The 27,090-nt window shown below is 37.2% G+C and overlaps 1 long non-coding RNA gene across 1 annotated transcript in view; it reads left to right on the top strand.

The window, feature by feature from the left end:
• The window catches only part of LOC311603752, a 688,670-nt gene that overhangs the window by 494,104 nt on the left and 167,476 nt on the right, over positions 1–27,090 (top strand). Inside the window, exon 4 of the long non-coding RNA XR_014781233.1 lies at positions 24,977–25,130. This is a non-coding gene — a long non-coding RNA (uncharacterized lncRNA). The remainder of the gene's footprint in view (positions 1–24,976; positions 25,131–27,090) is intronic.

Raw genomic sequence — 27,090 nt, 5'->3', positions numbered from 1 at the left:
ATGTATTGTATGGGTTTTGAAAAAAAAAAAAGATAGAATGACTTACATAAATCCCTTGTTTTACCTATCACAACTTCTCCATTCAATACTTGGCAAACCTGACTCTTTGACCTTTTTCATAGGTTTATTTTATTATTTTTTCTAATTTATTCCATAGTTCAATTCAAACATTATGTGGACTTTTCATATTGGATTATTTGCTTAGTGATACACAACTAAGGTTCTCCCATGAGTTATTATAGCTTTGTGGCTCATTTATCTGAGAAAAATAACATTGTCTGGATAAATAGTAGTAGTTTACATTTAATTGTCCACTAAAGAGTTTTTTGTTTTCTTTTGAATTATCAATTGAACTGCTATAGATTTCATGTTCAAGTTTCTTTTTTCATTTACACTTTTTAAGCCTGTTATTTAAAACGAAAAAAAGATGGTATGTTTAAGTTTTCTAAGAAATCTCAAGCTATGTTGCAAGGTGCTTATGCCTTTTGCTTCCTAATTAACAGTAGATTAAAATCGTGTCTCCTTTTAAATCAATATTTGGTGGTTTCCATTTTCTTAGTGTTGGACATTGCGATAGGTATGTTACACATTTTCCTGTTTTTCTTAATTTGCATTTCTATGATTACAGATTTTTGTTCCTTCTTGAGGGGCTGAGGATAAAATCCAGCATATACTAGACCAGTGACAAGTGCTTTACTTCTGAGATACACTATCAACCCTTGAATTACCTCTTCAGCTCTGTATTTGGTATCTTTATACCTTCATTTGTATATTATATAACTTTCCTCTATTTTTAATCCAGTTATTTATTTTTTTACTATTGAGTTATTTTAGTTATATACTGTTTTATTTTTCTCCATTTGCTATCTTATTTATTTGCTTTATATTGTGATTACAGCCCCTCCTCGCTTCTCTGTTCCTGGTCCCCCCCATTTTCCACTCCCTCCCGTGGGTACCAACTCACCCTGAAACATCAAGGACTCAGTGAGTACTCTCCCACTGAAGCCAGACAAGGCAGCACAGCTAGGGGAAAGGGTTCCAAAGGCATGTAACAGAGTCAGAGACATCCCTTCCTCCAATTGTTAGGAGACCCACATGATGTCCAAGCTGCATATGCCGCAGTGGACCTTTGTTAGTTTACTCTGTAGATCTTCTTGTGGTGTCCTTGACCCCTCTGCCTCCCTCAGTCCTCCCTCCCACTCTTGCACAAGGTCTGTAAACTCTGTCTATTGTTTGGCTGTGGGTCTCTGCATCTGTTTCTATCAACTAGTGGATGAAGACTCTAAGAAGACAGTTATGTTAGGCATCTGTTTGCAAGCATACAGAATACCATTAATAATATCAAGGGTTGGCTCTCTCCCATGTGGTGGCTTTCAGGGTGGGCCCGTCATTTGTTGGCCATTGCCTCAATCTCTGTTCCTTCTTTTTCCCTGAACATCTTGTAGGCAGGACAAATTTTGGGTCAGGCATCTTGTGTATTTCTTATGGGGGTCCTCTCTATGCATTTGGCAAATATATTCCCTAAGTCCGTTGTAGTGATCTGTAAATCTACACATTCACCCATTATATGTCTTTGGGTCATGGAAGCTTTACTATATACTTTGAAGTTGGTCATTTTCAGTCTTTTTCTGCTTCTATTTCATTTTCTTGTTGGCGAGTCTAGATTCTCACTATATAAACAGTATAGAAAATTTGCTGATATGCCCAAATAGCTGGCATGTCTTTGTATCAGGACTTTATGGAATCTGTAGATCAAATTAGGAATACCTTCTATCTTCATGCCCAATCTGCTTTTGAAATATTTACGGTAGGAACCAGGCCCGACTGGGCTGCCTGCCTGTCTTGCTGTTTCATGTCCTGTTTCTAGCAGCTTCCATGTCTGTGTTTATCTTGGTTAGCTAGTCACGTTTACTGCTCTGAGAACGCATCCCTCCCTTCCTCGAGACTTTTCCTCCTGTGTGCAATCACCTCTTGAGGGATTTCACCTGGGAGGAGGATTCCTGTTTGGCTGCCTATAAGAAGGCTCTTTGGAACTCTGGAGGGGAAGAATAAACCGCTGCCGCGGCTGCTGCTGCGGCTGCTGCTCTCTTAGCACGAAGGACCCTAGGTGTGTGTGTGTGTGTGTGTGTGTGTGTGTGTGTGTGTGTGTGTGTGTGTGTGCGCGTGTGTGTGTGCATGAGTTAAATCCACAGTCCCTTGCCCTCGACTCGGTACCGCAGTGGCGTGGGCGCCACATTTACATTTAGCTTTGCCTATTTTAACTGACACCAAAATGTTAGAAAACCTAATTATCAGTTTCAAAAAGCCTTAATAGCAAAAACTTGGCATCAAAAGTTTAGTATATGTATTCCTTAATTTCAAACATATATCGAAAATAATTTAAAATGGTGAACAGAACTGTCAGAAATTACCTTATCCAGTTGCCTCAGATCCTAATATGTATGATTTAGGATAGATACATAGCAGCTGGCAGAGCACATTCTTTGACAAAAAAGTCGTCTTGATTACTATGCTTTTTTATTTAGGAGCATGTTCATCTAATCCATTTACTTGATAGCAACACTGCGTGATGCTCTGTGAAAAATGATGAGTGCTCATTGTTCACTACCATAGTTATCATATTTATCAATTACATGGTTGACACTATATTCTATTCTAGATTTGAATTCTAGCAGACAACATATACTTCTTGGCCAAAGTCCAAATTTAAATAAATTGTGAGATTAGATGACTAATATGGTAAATGCATAAGTGTCTATGAAAAGCTACTGGAATATATAGATATTAAGGAAAAATATAGAAGTCTTTATTTTCCTTTTAAAAAATCCATATGGTTACCCTAGACATTGATTGGAGTAGAAAATATAACTGAAAATCCTTCCTATGATATTCTGTTTCTAGAATTATTCAGATAGTTTATTCAGAGTGTATTCATTTTAAGATTATGAGTATTATCAGGATTAGGATGTTGGTTGAGTTAATTTTATTTACTCAGAAATTTATTTTCCCCAAATAGTGATGCTACTGTTTAAAAAAAAAATAGACCCAAATTGTATTATTTGTCAGAGTACACACATAGATGACTTGAATATATGAAAGAAAAGAACTTGTATCATGCTTATCAGAGTTTATATTAGATGGAGAAATAGATGAATGGTTAAAGTGTTTGCCTCATAAATTTGAGAATCCGAGCTCAAATCTCAAGAACCTACATAAAACAAGGTCTAGTACCACACATCTATAACCTTAGTGCTCCTTGGACTAGATGGCAGGTCTAGACAGAAGAACCCTCAGCAACTTGAAGGGTAGCCATGCTGGTATACTCATCAGCTGACAAAAAGAATATTCTGTCTCAAACAAGGTAGAAGTTGTGGACTGACACCTCCTTTCTGCAGTGTGAAAAACAGTAGATTTTAATCTCATCATGGACACTGGTTACAAATTTATATAAATTTATCTTATAAAAAATTATATTATTATTTCCTGCCCACTATTTGACATCTTTATAATTGGTGGAAATCATCCTGCAAAGGACACCTTCTTTGTACTCCTAATGACATGTTATCAACTTTTTGTCCTATTGCTTTGAGCAAAACAATTTTCTTAGTTCTGAACAGTTTTCTAATATAATCTTTGATGTTTCATTGATAAGAAAGGGTTGATATCTGAGGGGAGAACAGCTTTGGTGCCCACACTGTGGCTATGACAGAAACAGGCCAAATATCAGTTTTTCTTTCTTGCAGGTACCAGAGAGTTAAGAGGAAGAGTTTATGGCTGCAGCTTTAGGTTAGAGCTGCTGCTCCGTTATAAATAGTCCTGGGATTGAGAAAATAAACGCATAAAATTAAACCAGTGTTTAAGCAGCCTATTATATGCTAGGTATTTTGTATGTTCATACTCATCTGCTTTAGGCTCTAAGGCTTTCCTGAGACATATATCAGATTACTCTTTTATTAACATATAAGCATTAAAGTTTTGATAATGTATACCACATAATTTTGACTTATACTTTAACAATAAATGAAAATGATTTTAGTGAATTGTCAAAAATAGTGCCCTCATAAACTTCTAGAAACTACTTATGCATTACATAAAATTATATATGAATCAAGAATTGTAAGTGCATTTAATTTATTTGCTTCAAATAAGGTTGCAAGAAGCATCCTGATCCTAAAAACTTCAAAGGAAATAATAGTTAATAGCTTTTATAATATTAGCTGGGGATACTAATTTTATTCTACATGATCTGTGTGTGTTGGTTTATTGTGGTATAAAAGCCATTTGGTTAGTTTTCTCATTTTAAATAAAAGGAACCTTCTTCTTCTTCTTCTTCTTCTTCTTCTTCTTCTTCTTCTTCTTCTTCTTCTTCTTCTTCTTCTTCTTCTTCCTTTATTCTTCCTCCTCCTCCTCCTTTTCCTCCTCTTTTATCATAGGCCACAAATATAAATGAACAGTTTTATTTTGCTAATAAGTCTTTTTAACTTATGGAGAAGTTAAGGTTAGTTCAATAAAGTTGCAATAAGACCCATAAAATTTATGAAAAGGCTGAAAAATCTTATTTTCTGCTTAAAAATAATGGACACACCATTAAGATGGGCCCACCACTAAGATTAGATTACTTCAAGTGTCAAGAATGATGCTTATATATCAAATATGAAGACTATATACTAGACCTCGGTTTCTTAAATTTTCTGGTATATTCATTTTTATTTGGGGAAGTTTTATACCCATTTTATTGGTAATATTATTTGTATATAAAAACTATAGCAGAAAAATTAAACATTGGAAACAACATATTTGAGAAAAGCAGTAATAAACCTATCACATGCTAAAATGGATTCTTCATTCTTTTTAAAAATAAATAAAATACAATCTGTCCTGCCTGCAAGATATGCTGGGGCAATGGCGATACAGAACATGTGCAGGTGGCTAACCAATGAATGGCCCAACTTGAGCCTCATGCCCCATGAAATAACCCATACCTGACACAGGATAGAATTTAACACAGCTTGGCAAAAAAGCAATGAAATTATTGCAAATGATATTCTGCCATACTCATAGATCAAATGTCATCAGAGGATTGCCACCAGCAACTGATGGGAGCAGACGCAGAGACCCACCATCAAATGCTAGGCAGAGACAGAAGAACCAGATAGAATAGGGAGAGGACAAATTGTAGGAGCAAGAAGAGTAGAGGACACCACAAGAACAAAACCCACAGAATCAATTAAACAGGGCTCATAGGGGATCACAAAGACTGAAGCAACAATCATTAACCCTGTGTGGGTCTGAGCTAGATCCTCTGCCTATATGTTATGGTTGTTCTTATGGGATCCCTAACAGTGGGAGTAACGGGTATATCTGATACTTCTGCCTATGCTAGGGGCAAGACCTCTTTTCTCCTATTGGTTTACCTGATCCAGACTTGAAATTAGTATTTGTGCCTAGATTTATTGTATCTTATTAGATTGTGTTTGGTGGATATCCCTAGGAGGTCTACTCTTTCTTTATGAAGGGAAATGGAAGATGAATGGACTTGGGGGAAGACAAAGGTAGGGGAAACTGAAGTTGAGAAGTAATGTATGAGAGAAGACTGCTGGAAACGATGATAATGAATGAGTTAACCCAGAAGCAGAAAGACTCAAATGGTATATACTCACTTATATCTGCATACTAGCCCAAGGGGCATGTCCCACGAAAGCCTTCACTTATCAGGAAACTGGGACAGAGGGGAGGACATCCTATTGAGACTCTGGATGAGAGAAGCATGGGAGAATGGCAAAGTAGAAGGATCCAGAGGGTCCTAGAAACCTACAAGTAGAACATTATGATAGGCAGATTTGGGCCCAGGGGTCCCGCTCAAACTAAGGCACCAGCCAAGGACAATACAGGCAGTAAACTTTAAACCCCTACACAGATCTAGCCAATGGGCAGAACATTCTCCACAGTGGAGTGGAGAGGGGGATATTACTTTCTCACGTACTCTGGTGCCTCACCTTTGACCATGTCCCCTGGAGGGAGAGGCCTGGTGGCACTCAGAGGAAGGACAGCAGCTTACCAAGAAGAGACTTGATACCCTATGAGCATATACAGGGGGAAGTAATCCCCCTCAGGAACAGTCATAGAGGAGGGGAATAAGGGGAGAATGGGAGGGAGGGAAGAATGGGAGGATACAAGGGATGGGATAACCATTGAGATGTAACAAGAATAAATTAATAAAACAAAAACAAAAACCCCAAAACAAAAAAAAAACTAAACAAAGAATCAGAATGTTTATTGCTTTTGAGATTTTTTAATATCCAAAAATAGTTGCTAATATAAATGGCCAGTTCTTTTATGTGTGACTTCATTGTGTATGTTGTAATGCATTAATGATTGAAATACATGAGCCTCAACTTTGCATAAATGGTTGTCATTATAGACAACTGCATAGTCTTTGTTTGTTTTATTGGAAAGAAAATTTTCCATACAATATGTTCTGATCATAATTTCCCCTCTCCCAACTCTTCTCAGATCATTCTACCTCGCCACCCCCCTAAAGCCTCTGAACCTTTCTTTGTTTCTTTTTAAAAAGCAAGCAAACACACAAAAAGAGCAGACAGAGAAATAAAAACAAGAAACACACATATACACAAAAACAGTAAACCAAAATATGCAATTAAAAGACCAATACGACAAAATGTTCAAACAAACAAACAAACAAACAAAACCATCTGAGTAAAAAATATCATTTAGTTCGTTTTGTATTGGCCAACTCCTACTGAGCATGGATTTACCCTGAAATTGTGGTTAATATTCCCTGTGAAATTTCAAATGACAAAAAATAATGTTTGCTTTGCAAGTGGGTATCAATTGTAGATAGCTTCTTGGTTAGGGTTAGAAGTCATGTCCACTTGTTCCTTTCAGTGCTATGACCCATCTACTTGAACCTGTACATTCCCTGTGCATGCTGTGTGGCTTTATATTATGCAAAATTTTAATAACTGCATTATTACAGTTATGGAAATCAACAACAATTATATCTGAAAAAATCTTAGGTTACAAGAGATACATTTGATTGGCAGCAAGTGCTGTCTGTCATTTTCAGTGACAGTCCAGTAATTTCATAAACTACATACCAAATATCCACATATTAATACCCAGACTTACAGGCATTTAGTCAAACAATACAGCTTGTAAAAGTTCATTTAGTTCAGGCAGGTTTTCAGGTTGTGCATGTGTGCAATCTCATCCCAGAACCATCACACCAGAGAAGCAACAACTGCTTTCTAGATGGTCTGTCTTCAGGCTACTAAAAGTGCCCTATAATTTTCACTAAATACAGACTAAAGGGAAAATCTCAAAATTCATTCAACTATTCATTTTTTCATTTTAAGTGTTGTTTTACAGAAGTTAAAAAATAAAAATGAGAGAAAGGAAGGAAGGAAGATCACAATGACTGCTAATATAGATTGGAGCAAAATGGTAAAAGTTTGGATAGCCTTTCATCTTGCTGTGCAGATGCAGCTGTGAGTGCTGTGAAATGAAGTAATGTCTCAGTGTTGTGATTGCTACATAAACCTTGGCATCTGAATGATACACATATGACACTTTATAAACTTCTGCTCAAAATGTAGGTTGTAAATTAACAAGACTGCTCTAGAGTTTGAAAAGCAAGAATCTTGGACATATACCCCAAAGATGCTCTACCAGACCACAAGGATACTTTCTCAACATGTTTATAGCAGCTTTATTCATAGTAGCCAGAAACTGGAAACCACCTAGATGACCCTCAACCAAAGAATGGATAAATAAAATGTGCACATTTACACAAAGGAATACTACTCAGCTTTTAAAAACAAGGATATCTTGAAAATTTCAGAAAAATGGATGGAACTAGAAAGTATCATCCTGAGTGCGGTAACCAGAACTCACCAAGAAATGCATAGTATATACTCACTTATAAGTGGATATTAACCATAAAGTACAGGACAACCATGCTATAGTCCACAGACCTAAAGAAGCTAAGTTACAAGGAGAGCACAAGGGAGGATACTTGAGTTTCACTTAGAAGGGAAAATAAAATAGGCATTGGAGACGGATGGATGGAGGCAACTAACTGGGTGAGAAAGAGAGTGGAAATCAGATCAGTGGTGAGGATTAGGAGTAGGGAGAGCAGGGGAAAGAGGGCCAGGTGAGAGAAAGGAAATTGGAGGCGGAGGCATCTCTGGGACTTGTCAGAGACCTCAGATAGGGTAAGCTCCAGGAAGTCTGTGGGAGCCACCTTAGCTGAGATTCCTAGCCATGGGGGATATGGATCCTGAGGTAGGCTCTTCCTGTAATGAGGCAAGATGTCCAGCGGAGAGATAAAGACACCAACCCATCAACAAAACCTTTGATCAAAACTTTGTCCTTCCTATAAGGAGTGTAAAGATAAAGATGCACCAGAGATTGAGGGGATGGTCATTCAAATACTGGCCCTACTTGAAATCCATCCTATGAGAGAGAATCAATCCCTAACATTATTAATGTTACTCTGCTAAGCTTGCTTACTTATATATTCAAAGTGTTGAAAACAGCCCATAATATCAGCACAAAATTCTCAGGAAGGAAGTAGGAAGGGAATGCTGATAGTCTGAAGTCTTTTCCCCCTCTTCTTCATCAATTCCGTACAGCAGGCCGTATGAGAATAACTCCATCATTTCAGCTTTTATTCTATTTTAAGGAGGCCATAAGAAAGAAGAAATGCTATTTTTTAAAAATAAAAGTGTATAAGCTGGTCATCTTCTTTTAATCAGTTTCCTTAGAAATATATTTTACATTTCATTAGCAACAAGGGAGGCAAGCAAAGATTGGCCTTTTGTCTATGTATTAGTAAAAAATTAATTCTTTTCTTAAGGAGAAACGAGAAATGGCCTCTGCTCTTGCTGGGACAGTAAACTGGTGCTATGTAACATTCAGTGGAGGTGCAAGCTGTTGATTAACATGATGGATAGAGATACGTATTGCTTCTGTGTGGAGATAACAATTACTTGACCCAGCACTGAACTTAGCACCTCACCAACAGCCTTCATCCTCATGAAGGGCATCAGACTGTACGCTGTGCTTCTGTGATCTTCCCAGGGCCAGGCAATGGAAATTTGTATGTACAGTGCATCGGATGTGATTGAGCTGCACTGATGACTAACCATTTCAGGCTGAACTGAGAGCACTACAGCCTCTTTAAGTTCCTGAATCTTATCCCAATTATATTTCATTTAATAACACTCAGTGAAATATCTGGTGGCAGGGGAAATGAAACTACATGCTTTTATGGGATCATTCATCAAGAACTAATTGAAGCTTTCATACAGTTTAGGGCTGATAAAACAGTGTAACAATAAACAATAACAAAATTCACTGGAGAAGGATTTGTTTTGCCGTGAGGAAAATGGTTCTGTTTCATCCTGGGATTCCTGGTTAAAAGAGTCTCCAATTTACAAAGGGATAAGTGCAGGCTCCTCTGCATAATGCCAGGGTGGGAGCTGTGTCAAATGCATTAGTGTTGCTCCACTGGAGCCATTCTGGTCCTAAGTATCTGCTATTGTGTGGGACTTTGGCAGGAGACTGCAGGACCAATAGGATTTTTAAAAGTTTCTTTTTGCTATTTATTATTATTGTGCGGGAAGCAGCTAGCTCCTCCATAGCTACTCATGGAAATTTGGGCCATCAAAAAGTATATTTTCAAAAATCCAGATTTTAAAAATACTTTTAAAATAACTCATTGAAAGAATGTTTCCATGCAAGAAGTTCAGTTGCTTTTTTTGTCTTTGGTGTCTCCTGTTTTTCAAGGCAGAGTTTGGACCCTCGACTAAAAAGCGAAAGAAAACAAAAAGACAGAGTACATTTTTACAAATTCTTAAGAGGGAACTGTTAACAAATTAAATATGTAGGAAGCGTGTTTCTATCTGTGGGAAAGTTGAAAATTTCTTTAAAGAGCAATGATTATTCCTACAGGATATGTGGAACCAAGCACTTTGTTACAACTGCAGCATTTACTTAGGAACTACCTTTTAATGTAACAACCACCAGATTGTTGTTGGCAAAACATTTTACTTAGACTCAATTTACCTTGAAAGAATAAGACCTTCCACTATGGTTTTTGAAAATATTATTTCCATTGAATATACACTGCAGACACATGATCATCCTATTATAAGGGCCATAAAATAAAACACAAACGATATTGGTTAGTAATTTTAGATCCTACTTGCAAAACAAGAAACTGATAATACAATTACAGTCAAATATAATTTCACATAGGAGTTTTTGGCTCAAATTTACTTTGTAGTATAAAAGGCAACTTTTTTTTTCTCTGTTGATTTATTTCATCACTTTACAGCCTGATCCCAGCCCCTTCCCTCCTCACCTCCAAATTCCACCCTTATGTCCCCCACTGCCTTCTCCTTCTTCTCAGAGAAAGGGAGGCCCCCAAGAAGTACCAACCTACTCCGGCACCTCAAGTGAAGCAGGCTTAACATATTCTCTCCCATTGATGCCTGGAAATGCAGCCCAACTAGGGGAAAATGATTCAAAGACAGGCAACAGAATCAGACATAACCTCTACTTCCATTGTTAGAGGATCCAGAAGTTCACCAGGATGCTCAACTGCTACCTATGTATAGGGAGCCTATGTCAAGCCTATGTATATGTACGATCTTTAGGTGGTGTTTCAGTCTCTTTGGAGGTCCCCCAAGAAGTACCAACCCACCCTGGCACCTCAACTTGCAGCAGGACTAAATGCATTCTTATTGTTGTGTCCTTGACTCCTCCAGCTCCCTATATTTTTCTCCCTACTTCTTCCTTGATCTCAGCCTGTTGTTCGCCTGTGTGGGTCTCTCTCTGTATCTGTTTCTACCAGCTGCCAGATGAATCTAAAAGGCAACTTTTGTAAGGATTCTTTACACAGTCACTTTCTAAAAATCATGCACCTTCAACAAACCAGTGACAGACTTAGATCATTCCCTAGAATGAGAAAGATTTAAGGAAGCCAATGTCAAATGGAGGCTTTGTTTATTTAGCTGCCAGTTAGTTCAGTTAATCTGCAGCACATGTAATGAGTGAAGAATACTTTCATAGCATGACATCCAAGATATATTGATACAATAACTATGTTAGGGTGGGAAAAGGTGATAATAAGCCTTATAGTTTCCCCATCATAGACCATATTTGACTCTCTATTTAGATTTATTGAACAGTAGAATTTTATATAGCAAAGCATCTGAAAAAGGTCAACAATAATAGGTTGGCTTATATTAACTTCGCACAATTGTAAATATTTTCTCATTTAAATTTTTTATTTTTATTTTATTCACTTTACATCCCAATTGTTGCCCCCTTCCCCATGGCCTGCAGGTCCCACCCCTTGTTTATCCCTCCTTCTATCTCCCTTTCTCTAGTCCTCAGAGAGGGGAAGCCCTCTACCCTATCATCTGATGCCACCCTATCAAGTCTCATCTGGACTACCTGCATCTTCTTACTCTGTGACCTGCCACCAGAGTCCATGTCAGAAGTAATTCTTACTCCCCCACATTATGAGACCCACAAGGAGACTACATTGCCTATCTACTACATCTGAGCCAGGGGTCTAGATCATCGCCATGAATGGTCCGTGGTTGCTGCATCAGTCTCTATAGCAACCCCTTTCTCTGCCTGGATTTGTTGGCTCCATTGTCTCCTTGTCCAGCTCCAGTCTCCTCCATGTCCTTCTGTCCCCTAACTCTTCCATAAGACTCGCTTTACTCTACCCCAAAGTCTGGCTGTGAGTCTCAGCATCTGCTTGGATCCCCTGATGGGTGGAATCTTTCAGAGGACCTCTATGGTAGGCTTTCATCCTGTTCCTTCTCTTCATCTGCTTCCAGTGTCTATTCTATTTGCCCTTCTGAATGAGAATTATCATCCTCCCTAGGGTCCTCTTTGTTATTTAGCTTCTTTATGTCTGCGGATTGTAGTGTGATTACCCTGTATTATGTGGCTAATGTCCACTTATAAGTGAGTATACACCACGTGTGTCTTTCTGGGTCTGGGTTACCTCAAACAGGATGATCTTTCTTGTTCCAACCGTTTGCCTGGGAATTTCAAGATTTCCTTGTTGTAATAGCTGAGTAGTATTTCATTGTGTAAATGTACCACAGTTTCTTTATCCATTCTTCAGTTGAGAGACATCTAGGCTGTGTCCAGTTTCTGGCTATTATGAATAAAACTGCTATGAACATAGTTGAGCAAATGGCCTTCTTGTATGGTGAAGAATTTTTCACTTATATGCCAAGGAGTGGTCTGGCTGGGTCTTGAGGTAGCACTACTCCCAGTTTTCTGAGAAAGCATCAGATTGATTTCAAATTGGTTGTACAAGTTTGCACTCCTACCGGCAATGGAGGAGTGTTCCTCCTTTCTCCACATCCTCACCAGCATATGCTGTCACTCGAGTTTCTTTTATTTTAACCATTCTGATAGGTGTAAGATGGAATCTCAAAATTGTTTTAATTTACATTTCCCTGTTAACTAAGGATGTTGAGCATTTCTTTAAGTGTTTCTTGGCTATTTGGTATTCCTCTGCTGAGAATTCTCTGTTTAGCTCTGTACCCCATATTTTAATTGAAAAATTTGGTTTGTTAGTATTTAATTACTTGAGTTCTTTACATATTTTTGAAATTTGATCTTTGTAAGCTATGGGGTTGGTGAAGACATTTTCCTAGTCTGTTGGCTGTCACTTTGTTCTGTTGACAGTGTCCTTTGCCTTACAGAAGCTTTTCAGTTTCATAAGGTCCAATTTAATAATTGTTTATCTTAGAGCTTGAGCTGTTGGTGTTCTGTTCTGGAAGTGGTTTCCTGTGCCAATGTTCAAGGATCTTCCCCACTTTTTCTTCTAAAATTTGATTTCTTGTTGGGTCTTTGTATGGTTTTGGTATCGAGGTGATTGTGGCCTCATAGAATGAGTTTCATTATGTTCCTTCTGTTTCCATTTTGTGGAATAGTTTGAAGAGTATTGGTTTTAGCTGTTCTATGAAGGTTTGATAGAATTTTGTGATGAATCCATCTGGCCCTGGGCTTTTCTTTTCTTTCTTTTTTTTCTTTCTTTTTTTTTTTTTTTGATACTTTCGATGACTACCTCTATTTCCTTAGGAGATGATCCTGGTTCAGTGGTAGAATTTTTGCCTTCCATGCCGTAAATCTTTTACTGCAGTTCTTGGACATACCAGGCAGCGTCTATACCAGAGGTTCCCTCAATATGCTGGATAGTTTTACATCAACTCGCCATAAGGTTCTCTGAGAGGAGGAACTCACAATTAAGAAAATGCTTCTGTAAGATCAGGCTGCAGGCACACCTGTAGGACATTTTGTTAATTAGTAATTGATGGCGGTGGGCCCAGTCCATTGTGAGTGGTGCCATCTCTGGCTGGGGTAGTTCTTTGTTCCATAACAAAGCAGGCTGAGCAAGCCATGCAAAAAATCCAGTAAGCAGCTCACCTCCATGGCCTTATCATCAGCTCCTGCCTACAGTTTCCTTCCATGTTTGAATTCCTGCCCTGACTTACTTTGAAAATGAGACGTGATATGGAAGTATAAGTCAAATAGACCTTTTCCTCCTGAATTATGTTTTTGGTTATGGTATTTCATTGGATCAATAGAAACCCTAAGATACTTTGTATATACACTCTTTCTCAATATTTCTTTAGGGCCTTTCATTCATAATTTTCTCACCTTGAGCAAATGACACTCAGTAAAAACATGGCCACGTAGTTTTGTTCTTCAAGTACCACATGCCACCTTTTGTACTTCTGTTGTTATAAACCCAGTTTTCCCATAAATATTTCCCATCATCTGGCTCTTGAAGTTTGCCTATTTGATTGTTTTAAGTCTAATTATATTCACTAAAATTTAGGCTTGGTGAAGACAAGTATAGTGTCTTTTCATTGATAGGTCCCAGTATACAGTCCAGGGTCTAAAATCTAAGTATAGACTTTTGTGGACTTAGGGTAAGGAACCAGAGTAGAATCCTGTCATACAAACTAACTGGGAAAGTCACTTTGTTTCTTAATTCTCACCTTGTATACATATGAGAAGCCACTCATGTTCTGTTACATACTGTTGCAGTATGGATAGAGATCTTCTAAAGATAGCCATTGCCTTTGAAGGATTAAGTCACCTTCAAATTACTCAAAAATGATAATAGATGTTGTCTTGTCCGAGTGGTCTGATTAAAAGAACAACCAGGACTGGGTTAAGGCACTGATCTCAGTGGACAAGTTAAAGAGTGAGTTGTTAACAATGCACTAGTCAGTTACTTTTGTGATCCAGAATAAGCAAACTTAAAGTGTAATGTGATAATTCACTAACCCAGTCAGTTTTGCTAAGTATGGTAAGTATCGTTTGGCAAAATACTAGTCTCAATACTGTTAAAGTGGTGGTTGGCAAATGTGACAAAGATTTATAATAACCTGACTTTAGTTGTGTGAAATTAAAGTTGATGGTGCATGTGGTAGACATAGTCCAGTAGGTGGTAGATATAAGAACAGAAAACTGAACTAGCCTGAAAAGGTAATATTTCCCTGGAGACACTAAAGCAGAAATCCTATCTGAACTTCTGTCTTTCTACCTTCTACGAATGACATAAGAGCTCCCACACTCATTTGCACTAATCCCTCAACATAAATATTTCTCTTTGTCTAAATACATTTCATGGGTTCTGATTGCCAAGGGCAATAATCTGTGTCATTTAATTCCTGGTTTGAAGACTACTTTAAAGATTAATAAAGACTCACGTGTAATTTCTTAGCACAATGCTTTCAGACAGTGGCCCTTATAGAAAGATCCTTCATTCTGTAGGAGGGGAGGTTTTTGCATGTATTTGCCAGAGGAATCCAACCCTCAGCTAGTTTATGAGGGCATCCATTGAACACTTGATGTTTGGTGACTGTTCAGAATGCCAAATAATTAATAGTTCAATTAACAAGAAAATGTGGTAAAAATAACAAGGAATATATATAATAAAAACATTATTTCCTTTTTCTTGTTGTTGGTTGTGGGTTTTTTGTTTTATTGTTTTGTTTGTTTCTGAGACAAAGTTTCTCTGTGCAGCCTTGGCTGTCCTGGACTCATTTTTTGGAAGAGGCTGGCCTTGAACTCACAGAGATCTGCTTGCCTCTGTTTGGATTACAGGAATGCACGACTGTGCTCAGCAACAATATTATTTCTTGAGATCTTTTCAAGACACCTTAAACACCACTTTGAAAATCAATTTTGGCACTGTGCTATTAAAGGAAAAATATGTAACCTAGGTTTTTCACAAGATGAATCTATGAATTTGTCCCACGTAAATAAGGAGTAAGGGTAATAACTGTGAAAGCAGAGAGCTTGCAATCAAGCATGTTGAAACTGGTTGTCAAGGCAAGGCTCTGAGTGGCACTTCCCTGCCAGAACATGCCTGGGGCAGGGTCAGGAAGGAAGGGAAAGTCTGGGATGTGGTCTGGCAGGTCTAAGTAGAAGCACAAAGCCAGGTAGTAAATATTTGTTAGAATGTTTGGGCTAGAAGCAGTGAGACCGAAGATGAGGCCAGAGCCATGCTCATTAAGACAAGGTCATGGCTGCGGGAAAGGCAGAAGCTGAAACAACAGACAGGGTAAGCCTGAAGGTGTTGAAAAGACAGGCTCCTAGAGGCGGAGTGTGGATCAAGGCCAAAGACTAACCTATTTTTTTCTTTTAAAATTGCTAATAGTTTTTTTGGTTTTGGTTATAAGTATTATAAACATTTAAACATAATTAAGGAAAAAAGTACAAAATAGAATCTTAAATTCAATATATTTGATAAACATACTTTCAAAAGTTTTTTCCCTCTGACTTCTATTCACCATGAATTCTTTAACTTTAACTGACCTAAAGCTTTAAAAAAAATAATTGCATATTATTTCAAGATTATAAATTTGCATTATCATTTCAATAGTTGCCTAAAAATATATTTGCTAAATATAGCAATTGAATGTTATCTGTCCTTGTAAAAAGACATTTAGGCTTATTACTATTTTCTGCAATAATTAATGTAATGAACATCTTTGGAATGCTGGTTTCTTCACTTCTTATTTGAAATGTGAATGAGCTTTATTTTCAAATAAAAAAAAAACAGTATAACCATAAATTAAAAGCCTGAAAAACAAAAAGGCAAATGATTCATTTTTCCTTCTCTCATTGTAACATATTCTCATTTAAATTATTTCATTAAATTTTGTCTTAAGTATTAAACCACTTCCAATTTCAACTCGTAGATATTCAATTTCAATTGCAGTATATTACTTAAAATCCATCCTTTGATTTTAATGGTAGGGGTGCAAACATGCATCAAGTTACAGCTAAAATAAAGTGTGACTTCTCAGCAACATTTTTTTTTGTTTTTTGTTTTTTGGTTTTTGTTTTGTTTTGTTTTGTTTTGCTTTAAGACACAGTTACTCTGTGTAGCCTTGGTTGTCCCAGACTTGCTTTGTAGACCAGGCTAGAGGTGAACTCACAGAGATCTACCTGTCTCTGCCTCCCACATGCCTGGCTTCTCAGCAACATTTTGTAATAGCAGAGAGGGCTCTTCTGAATGGGAAATCGAGGTTAACTTCCCATCAGTTCAGTTGGTTGTGGCCATGCTGATTCTACAGTTCTTGAGAGTGGAACATGTGTGGTTTCACAATAGCAGAAAATAATGTTGGCTGAAAGGCATTCTGATTATAGCATTATGACTATCCAATTTGAAGTTTAAAATACTTTGATATAGATATAATAAATTCTTTCTTATCGACAGGAACATAGGCCCAGGATTATTAGATAATGTTCACCATGATCATATTACGTGGCACAACTGTGATCAGAATCTTTAACTAAGGTCCTCAGTGTATACCACTCTGACAGCCCCACTGAGTCAGGATATGATGGTAAGCAGGTAGAGTTTGACTCTACCTGACAAAAGAGTTCTGGTAAATAATACATTAAAGTTATACCACCTTTAGTTATAATAATGGGAATTTATAAGACTCCAAATCATACCTTTAACGATAGGTGAACAAATTAAGATATAAATCTCATTACATGTGAAGTGAGGCCAAGAAGAATGTGAAGACACATGGATTGATAATGTTAGCTTGGGGATTTCAATCATACATGAGTATGTTGTGGCTAATATCAGTAGTCAATTTGAGCTCTAGAATTACATGGGAAATGGTTCTCACATTAGTAGGTTTATTTGGATGGAAATATAGGACCACTGTGAATGACTCTATTTCCTGGAATGAGTTCTTGGATTATATGAAAAAGGAAAAAAGTGAGTTTAATACAAGACTTTCCTTGTTCTCGCTGTGTGACCACCTATTCTCTCTCATGACTTCTCTATCCTGAGGGACTGTGATCTGTGAGGCAGTCAGCCCCTCCTCACTGAAGCTGTCCTTTTCGGAATATTGTCTCACAGACATGAGACAAGTAAACAAAACAGAGGCCCAGCAAAGGTTTTAGTAATGAGAAGTTACCAGAGATACTCTGGGGCTCGAGAAGGTATAGAACACAATGGTGCCATTTGTCATCAAGATTCATCTTTGGTTTCACCACATGCAAGGGCTATCCAGTAAGAAAGAGTTAACGTGTATGCTCCAGAATAATTGTCATTAGGAAACTGACCATGGCCAATATTTTTTTATAGAAATATAAACATGCTTATCTTGAGGAGACTCATACTTCAAGAATTCTACTCTGTTGTATCTAAATAGAAATACAGAAACATCATGGTGGACATTCATGAACTCACTTATTTGCATTATCCATTCCTACATTTTGTTAATCTATATCTTACCCACCCATGCTATCTATATTGTAACAATAATATCAACTATATCACTGTGGTAGGGTGCAACTGAGTAGATGTAGAATACTGAATGTCTATAGGTCGAGGAGTTTCACTCCTCTGAGGAATATGCATGTTACTTCATGAGTTGGTTTGAGACCCATGAAGATGCAGAGCAACATAGAATGAAAAAAAAATGGCATAGAACCTCTGAGTAGGAAGGGTTTCTGGTTTCTATTGATATGTTCTGTTTCGTGTTTCCTGAGATCAAAAGCTGTCAATATCTTTATGATCAGTGAAATATGTCATGTACCATAAGTTTTCATTTTAGCTGAGATTCTGTCACATGAAACTTGTACAGCAGTATCTGTTGGGTCAGAAGTTAAGTTTGAATTTTATAGAGCTAAGAAGAAAATAGTGCAGGTTTGTATTGATGTGCGAGCCCAGTTGATGCATCTCAGAAGAAGTGAAAGATGCAGTATTTCTACAGTCAGAAGGCGCAGTAGTTGGAATTCACTAGACTGTTAAAGATGACTGAATTTCACAAGAAAAACATGTCTATCCTAAACACATATACAAATGATAAATAATATAATTGTACCTATAATAGTTTCAGAAATGCGAAGTTGTTAAGAAGGTAATTACAACTAAACCCTTTTGGATGTGGGTTCTTTGTAATATGTACTAACCTCTAGAATTCATGTAAAAGGATTTGTTTTTCTCTTTAAATTTTTTCAAATTCATCTCATGTATGAAATAGGTTGTGTTAGTAGGGAGTTTGTTCGCTTCCTTTGGTGTTCTTTCATGTGAGCAGTCTGAAAATGGTTCAGAAAGGAAGGTTTTATTTCGGCTATATTATTCTTATTACCTTTCTGTTTTTCTATACCTTTGCCAATACATTATTGTTACAATAATATTGAAAAGCAGTAACAAGGGTATAAATCAATTCTGGCCATGAAGGCATGAGGGAATTGCTCACTGGTCATATGGTATCAAGTCAGGAAGCTAAGAAAGATGGTTGTTGCTGCTCAGCTCAACCTTGTCATCTGGGACTATAACCCATGAGATGGCACTGCCCACATTTAGAGTGAGTCCTTACCTCAGTTAACCTAATACACAAGCTGTCATATACACAATGCCAGCTATTTGCCTCCTAGGCTATTCTAGGTCCTGACAAGTGGGTAATCTGTCAAGCACATTGCCCTTCTTCCTGCCTTCTTTCAGGATTTCTTCTGCTGCTCCCCGCATTCCTGTGTCAGGAATAGATCATGAAGTGCAAGCTATGTATAAATACATGCTCATATATTGACACTGCATACATATCTATATACATACGTTGCCATACATATGCACACTTACAAACCCACTTATCTAATTTATAAAGACATCTTTCCTTATCATATTTGCATGCTACATTGTTGATTACCATAGCTTTACACATGTAAATATTAGATGCAAGCAATTCAAATTTTGCTAACATGATAATAAAAAATTTATATTTTAGTTAGTTTTAATCTATTTCATGTTATGTATGAGATCAAGTTTTTACAGGGTATTACAATTTCTGTCTTTCTGCGACAGTTCTTGTCTTTCCTGTCATTGATTTTTTTATTAAAGCACTGTTTTTACTAATTACTAAATATTTTCTACATCCTAATGTACCAATCACCTGTTTTCTATATATTTAATACAATTTTATCCGAGTTATCCCATTAATTATGTATATGTGTGTGTAATTGGTGGCAGAGAAGATCAAGCCACCAAAAACTCCAAACAAGGTTAGAGAAGGAACCCAAGAAGTCCCAGCCCTAGCCGAGGAACTATTAGTAAGTGGTGGCTGCTAGGAGCAAAGTCAGTTTTTTGGTTGGTAGGTTGTGGTTTTACACTGATGCTTCCCTAGAGAAGCCACCATGTTCACTGGTCCCACATCCATAAGCACATTGGAAGTACTGAGTGGACTCAGTTTCTTTAACAAGGTTGTCACTGAGAAACAGCACCCAAAGGGGTCCTCTGATATTATCACACACACACACATACACACACACACACACACACACACACACACACACACACACGCATGCACGCATGCACACTTGCACGCATATGGTGGGGGATTGAAAATCACCTCCTGATATTTCTTCTTTTATAATTTATTAATTTATTCATATTACATCTCAATTGCTATCCCATTTCTCCCTCCCTCCCGCTTTCCTCCTACTCCCCTCAGTCACAGTCATAGGGGAGGGGAGGGGAGGATACAAGGGATGGGATAACAATTGAGATGTAATATGAATAAATTAATAAAAAAGAAAAAAAAAGAAAAGAAATGTCAGGAAGTGATTGTAATCCTTTTAAAGACAGCTTCAGAAGTGGATGCCCTAATGCACAACAATGCCCTCAGCCCTCTTCCCGATTTCCAGCTCTGATTTTAGCACCAGTGGCAGCTACGTCCCATTAGTACATATGTCTCCTTTCTTCTTCTCCACACTTCGTCTATTTGTTCTGGACCCTGACACAGTGAAGTAGCTATGCGCTACTTGTGCTGGTACCCATCTTAATTTTCTATTTCTGCTGCCTCTATAGGTGGTCTCCACTAATCCTTGAGTTTCAAACCATTGTACATGTCATTTTCTCCACATTTATAATTTGAGCTATGACTTCTATGATCGAACTTTCTATTTGAGTCCTTGGATATCTCACAAACATCTCAAACTTCCTATGCTTAAATGGAAGTTATGCGCTTTTCCAGCTGACTTCTTTAACTTTCTCCCTCAGACTCCCAATCTCACTGCAGGATTTGATGGGCAGCTACCAGTCATCATGTTTTAATCTAGAAGCTAAGGATCTTATCCCTGCATTTCCTAATAGACACTTACCAGTCAAAAGGATGTGTTAAGAAGCTAGATTGCGCCTTTTAAATTTACTGCTCTGTTCTGTCAAGAGTGCAAGCTTCTTTTGTAATGGTATTGGAGGAGCTTACTGGATCTTAATTTAGTTCACAGGTTCCTCTGTGTTCCTACATTTCCTTCTCTAAGATTATCTTATTGGGTTCTAACACTCAATCTATATGCTTTGACTACACTCTTTGGTCTGCTTTGTACTGATAGTCAGGAACCTTATCTATCTTCATGCAGAGTATAGAATTCTCCAAACATTCCAGTTATGTTTCTGATCTCTGCAAAGAAAAACATAACATTATTATTATTATTATTATTATTATTATTATTATTATTATTATTATTCACCTTATATCCCAATCATAACCTCCTCCTTCCTCTCCTCCCAGTTACAACCTCTCTCCCAATTCCCCATATCATCACTTCCCCACTTCTCAGAAAAGGAGAGACTCTTTCCCAACCCAACGCAGCACATTAAGTAGCATCAGAAGTGATTGCATCCTCTTCCGTGGTAGCCTGGGAGGCAGCCCCGCCAGGGGGAAGTGATCAAAACACAGGAACATAGTTCCTGTCAGAGACAGCCCCCACTCCTTACTAGTGGGCCGACAGGAAGCCTGAGCTGCCCATGGCCTGCATCTGTGTAGGGGGCCTAGGTCCAGTCATCCATGGTGCTTGCTTGGTGCTTCAGTCTCTGCAAGCCTCTGCTGGGGTCTGGTTAGTTGGCTTTGTTGGTCTCCTTGTGGAGCTCCTGTCCCTTTCTGGTCCTTCTATCTTTTACTCCACTCTTCTACAAAACTCCATGCTCATTGCCCAATGTTTAGCTGTGTTTGCCACATCTGTTTTAGTCCCCTGCTGCATGGAGTCTCTCAGAGGACAGTTATACTAGGCTCCCATGGGATGGGTCCCAGGTTGCGCCAGCATTTGGCTGGACAATCCCACAATCTCTGCTCTATTTTATCCCTGTACATCTTGTTGGCATGGTAAAGTTTTGGGTTCCCCTCCCTTCACTTGGCTAATGAGAGGGTAGCATCTTCAGACTCAATGACCCCTGCTACTAGGAGTCTCAGCTAGAGTCACCTCCCAGCAGTCTACCTTGCCTTAGCTTGTCATACAGATGGCACTGCCCACGATTTCTCTTCTCTCTTCAAACCTTCTGTCCTCCTGCCCCAGCTCTCCCCAAGTCTGATCTCCACCCTCATTTCTCTCTGGGGTCACTCTCCATCTCCCTCACAAGGGAAATAGAGTAGACAGAGGAAGCAGTTGAAGAGAGAAGCACAACTCTTGATCAACTAAAACTTGACAAGAACTGTTGTGCCAGTCAAAGAAACTTTCAGAGCTAGCAATTCAAGCTGAGTATGGTGGTTTATGCCTGTGATTCCATCACCAGGTGGGCGGAGGTTCAAGGCCAGGCTTTTCTACATAGCAATTTCAAGGGCAGCCTGAGCTACAGAGACCTTGTTTGTAAGAGGAAACAACCCGAACCAGTAATTATGACACAACTTTAAACTGAAAAGTGAAGGTGAGGGGTGTGCCAGAACAATTGTAAATGTACAAATACATCTTCCATGAGATAAAAAGGAAGATAAAGGGGCGGGGTTCATTGCTTATGTTAATCAAGCTTATTGACTTATCTGCTCGATCTGTTCCTATATTGGCAGCTCCCAAGTGAATAGGCACATCTCAACATCTAGGCATCAGAAAGTGTTCTTTTCTTTTCTTTCTTTTTTAAAAATAGCACTCTTGCAGGTGTGCTTTTCCTTATTAGCCCTAATACCCGAGTGCTAGCATGCACATGAAATAAACACAAGAGTAGTTATTTGCATAACAAAATAGTGTGCAATTTTAAACAAGGTTCTTTTTATATAATAAGCCTTCTTCCAACTTCACAAAATTGGGAATCAATTTGCAAAATGTTAATTATTCAACCTTTTAGGATCACAACTATTATTTTTTTTTATGAGTTTAGTTTGCCTTTGAAAATGAATGTTTCACTGCTTGCCATTTTTTCCTAAAGAAAAACAGCAATTACTGAGTAAAGATCACTTGACTGTAGCTTGAGAGCCTATCATGTTTATAAGGAATAAGGGCTTTACTATAATCTACTGCTTGCTTAGAAGTGAGCAGACCTGTGTCTATGCTGAAGTAATGTGATCAGATATTCCAGTTTTTCTATGCCTTCACCCATTAGCCAACTCTGCACACATGTAAGCGTCTTAGAATAAAGATGACAGGTAGACCAGAATATAATGAATTATGGTAATCCTAACAAGAAATAAGGAACCACATCTAAGAGTGCTCCTGTCCCTTGGAGAGTCAGTGAGATATATTCTGGAAGGTCTGCTAGGATAACTTTGCATCCTGATTAATACGGACATCAAAATCAAAGCTCAGACTACAATCAATTCAGTATTTTTAGCCTTGGGACATTATAAAGGATGTACTAGATGTTAGATGGAAGAAATAGAGAGAAATGTAAAAAAATGATGTTAAGAAGATGCTACAAGTAATAATATACTTTCATCTACATTTTGTTTTTAAATGTTGGGTGACATTCAAGCCTCAACATACAGAGACTGTTATGTGTGGTGCAGAAAGTCATCACGAGGTTCATGGAGACTTAGATTAGACCTACGTGTCATCGGCATACTTGACAAAGAAGTCCACTTGTTCTGAAGTCAAGGCTCATAATGGAAATGGGGAAACACAAATAAGAAACCATAAGTATACATTGCACATATCAGGAAGCTCACATATGCTAAAATCATCACTCTTAATGGACATTAGCTTCATATTCATGTGGTTGAATGAAGCATTTCCTATCAATACTGTCACTCAAGGAAACCTTCCTGCCCTCCAAAACTGAAGTTCCATAACAGAATATAGTATGTGTGGCTTTTGAGTTATTATTTTCCTAACTTTTTAACTTAATAAAATTTCATGAACATTTGCCTTTTAACTGTTTGTAGGTTTGAGATTCTGCTACAAAGATTAGGAAAATGATATCTACAGATCAGTGTAGATGGTCATATTTAGAATTCTAGAGCTCTGCAGGCCACACTCTGTCTAAAATTGTTAAAATAAAAAATACTCTTTTAAAATTATTATGCATTCAAGGTATTTAATAATGAGATTTTGGTTTTGTATCAACAGAAGCAGCAAAATTGAGACAGAATCTTGGGATCCTGCAGTCGTAGGGCAGATTTTGGTCACACAGTCTCTCTCTGAGGTTAATGTTTTCTATGGCACAGTAGCATGCAATGGAGGCCAGATATGACTGCCCTTCTCCAAGCTTCTTATTAACTAGTTGGCATGATATGGTGGATTGGAGGTTGGGAAGGTGTTTTAAATCATTTCTGAATTAAGAGGAGAGTCTGCTCTCTGACTCTGCTTCCCTCTGTGTCTCTGTTGTGTCTTTCTCTTTCTCAGGCTTCCTTTCAGCTTTCAGATAGCATGCATCTTTCTCACATGCTCCATTAAGGTGTTCTCAGATGGGTACTGGAGGACCTTGTCCACCAGCAGCATAGACACTATTAAAAATACAAGGTGTTTTCTGTTATTTCCTAATTTAAGGTTGTCTTGAGTTACGCTAAACAGAAAATTAATGCTCATTTTTTTCTTACCCCAGTGCTATCCATGCATGAGTTTCCTCAATCAATACATTTAATTATTAACAATGACTATGATTAATTGAACATTTTTCCTTCTTTAATAAAGTTCTTGTTTTATTGAAATTCTCAGAGACTTCTTAAGCAGCATAATGCAGGATATTAAGAAGCTGCCTTACAACTCCATGTGCAATCTTATATAGTTCCTGCAAGTTAGATATTTATATTTATTACATTCTCTTCAGTGTGACTCATGATCATGTGTTTCATGAATATTAAATAGTTTTTAGTTCTACTGATTTTATTTATATTTTAAATTAGAAGTTTTGTTTCACTAATACACTTTGTTTATATGGTGTTACTTATTTTTTTAAACATGGTATTGTGTTTATTTTATATATATGGTAATACTGTAATTTAAGTTGTCAGTGTTTGCTTAATAAATAACTTTTTGGTCAATTGTTTGTCCAAGTCAATTTGATATATTCATATATCTGATATAATCACAGAAAAGGTCACAAAGCATGCTGTTTAACTCTAGTTGAATTGCTAATTCATTAAGGGTAGAATGATTTAATGTCTTAATAAGATGCTTTAATTTTGTATAAAACTCATTGTGACATCAAGTATTTTCTTGGTTATTTTAGAATGGAAGAAAACCACGTGTGATGACAAGTACCAAAAATAGGAGTGCATAGTCAAAGGAAATGGAGCATCTATTGTGCAACACGATCTTCAATCCTTTAGGTCATATGTCTCACATCCAAGACTTTTTCAAAAGTTGCAACTGCAGTATTTCAGGTCTGTACTATACCTTTTAGCATCACAAATTTGAACAGTTAATATTATCATCTGATTTTATAATGAATATGCCAATCTTACATATTTTAAGAAATATATACATTTCTTGTTTGGTGCCAAAAGCAGTCACATAGTTGTTAGTGTTGAAATGTTGAGAGAATGCTGCATTTGAATTTTTTTATGAATAACAAGCTTAATCATGGCTTGTGATGATATCCTTAGGTTTAAGCTTCTGAACACAGTTATAGATATATTATTTAATATATTTTATCAATACACTTTAAAGTCCCACAAACAGACAATTCAATAATAAAATTATTTCATAGGGGCTATTTACACAGCTTACATGTGTTGACAAACTATAAGCTATTTTTATGTAATATTTAAAAGTGTTTTAAAGTCTTCTTAAAGCAACACATATTTTATGTGTTATTTTACTGTTGATATAAAGAAAATTTCCCTTCAGTCTAAAGTACATTCATGGAATATGCTGTGATTCTTTCTGAAATTTTTTTCTCAAATTCATGAGGTCTTCTTTAATTTTATTGCTATGATATATATGTATATATGTATTTATAAACACACACATATTCCACTATGTCTATTTAGTGTTGCTTACATGTACACACACACACACATACACACACACACACACACACACACACACACACACACACACACACACTTGGGATTGGGTCATCTATCAGTTGACTCATCACTGGAAAAAATGGATTCTTCTTCTTTCGCCAGCTATGTATTGCGTGTAGCCTTTACCTAGCTGCTGCTTTATATTCAGAAATTGAAATGTGAGTAGCATAGCCTCATACATTACGTGTCATATTACTATATATTTTATGTAGAATACTTTTTACCTTTCTGTCATTTAGCACTATCCTCCATTTTGATCCAGGAATAAACACATGGTTACACTTACAATATTAAGTATATTAAATGTGTTTTGTTAAATATAAGAAAGTTATTTCCAAAATTTGTAATCACCATTTCAAGACAATACACAATTAGACATTTCCTCTTTACAGGTGGTTTTATTCACATGCCTCTGTATTTTGTCCTGTAGTGGTACAAACTTTGAGTACAAACTTAGAATACTCTGGTACTCAAAGAATCAAGCATTTAGAAGGGAGGGTAAATAAGTTAATACATGTGCATCTTAAGCTTTGCAGAGTTTATCTGCTTTCTTAATCCTCACAAAACCCCTCTTGTGAAGCATTATTATCACTGTTTTTCATTTCTGTGAAATGATGCTTAAACACACAGTTCTAAAAAATGTATATAAGGTATGTATTCAACCATTGAAAAGGCTGAAATGTGATTTGAGTGGTAGCAAGTCCAAGAGATTTCTCAGCCTGTACTAACCTTAAACCACCTAGGGAGCAATTAAAAGGAGAAGCTGCATTGATTTCCATGAGTGAGATATAGAAAACTGTTATTGTGATATACAGTCCAGTAAAAGCTGACAAATATGAAGGTATCCTTTATCAATATATACAAAATGATTAGAATGCTTAAGAATGTATTTGCTTTCTTAATGTTTTAAGATTTTTAAATTTTATTTTATGTGTATAAGTGTTTCTGGTTGCGTGTACGCTTGTATACCATGTGTATGCCTGATGCCTGTGGAAGTCACAACAGGGCATTGGATCCTCTGTAGCTTGAGTCACAAATGTTTGTGAGCCACTGTGTGGATGCTGGAAACCCCTGCCCTTTCCCATACAGGGCTCTTACCCACGAAGCCACTGCCCAGCCTGAGCAATTCTTTTCTGCTCTGGTTTGTTTCTGGAGATAGAGTTTTTAAGTGTATCTTGAGCTAATTTTTACATGATTTTTCTTGAGTGGATATTTTCTGTGTCTAGAGTACATGCATCTACTGTGATACCTGGTTTACCTTAATAATTTTAATAATAGAAAAGCAATAATATTTTCAACATACATTGTTTGA

This window comes from Acomys minous (assembly GCF_964271855.1).
Source record: "Acomys minous genome assembly, chromosome: 1".
In the NCBI taxonomy this organism is placed as follows: Eukaryota; Metazoa; Chordata; class Mammalia; order Rodentia; family Muridae; genus Acomys; species Acomys minous.
Note: the sequence above shows the minus strand (reverse complement) of the source record. Positions and strands in the feature narration are given on the sequence as shown.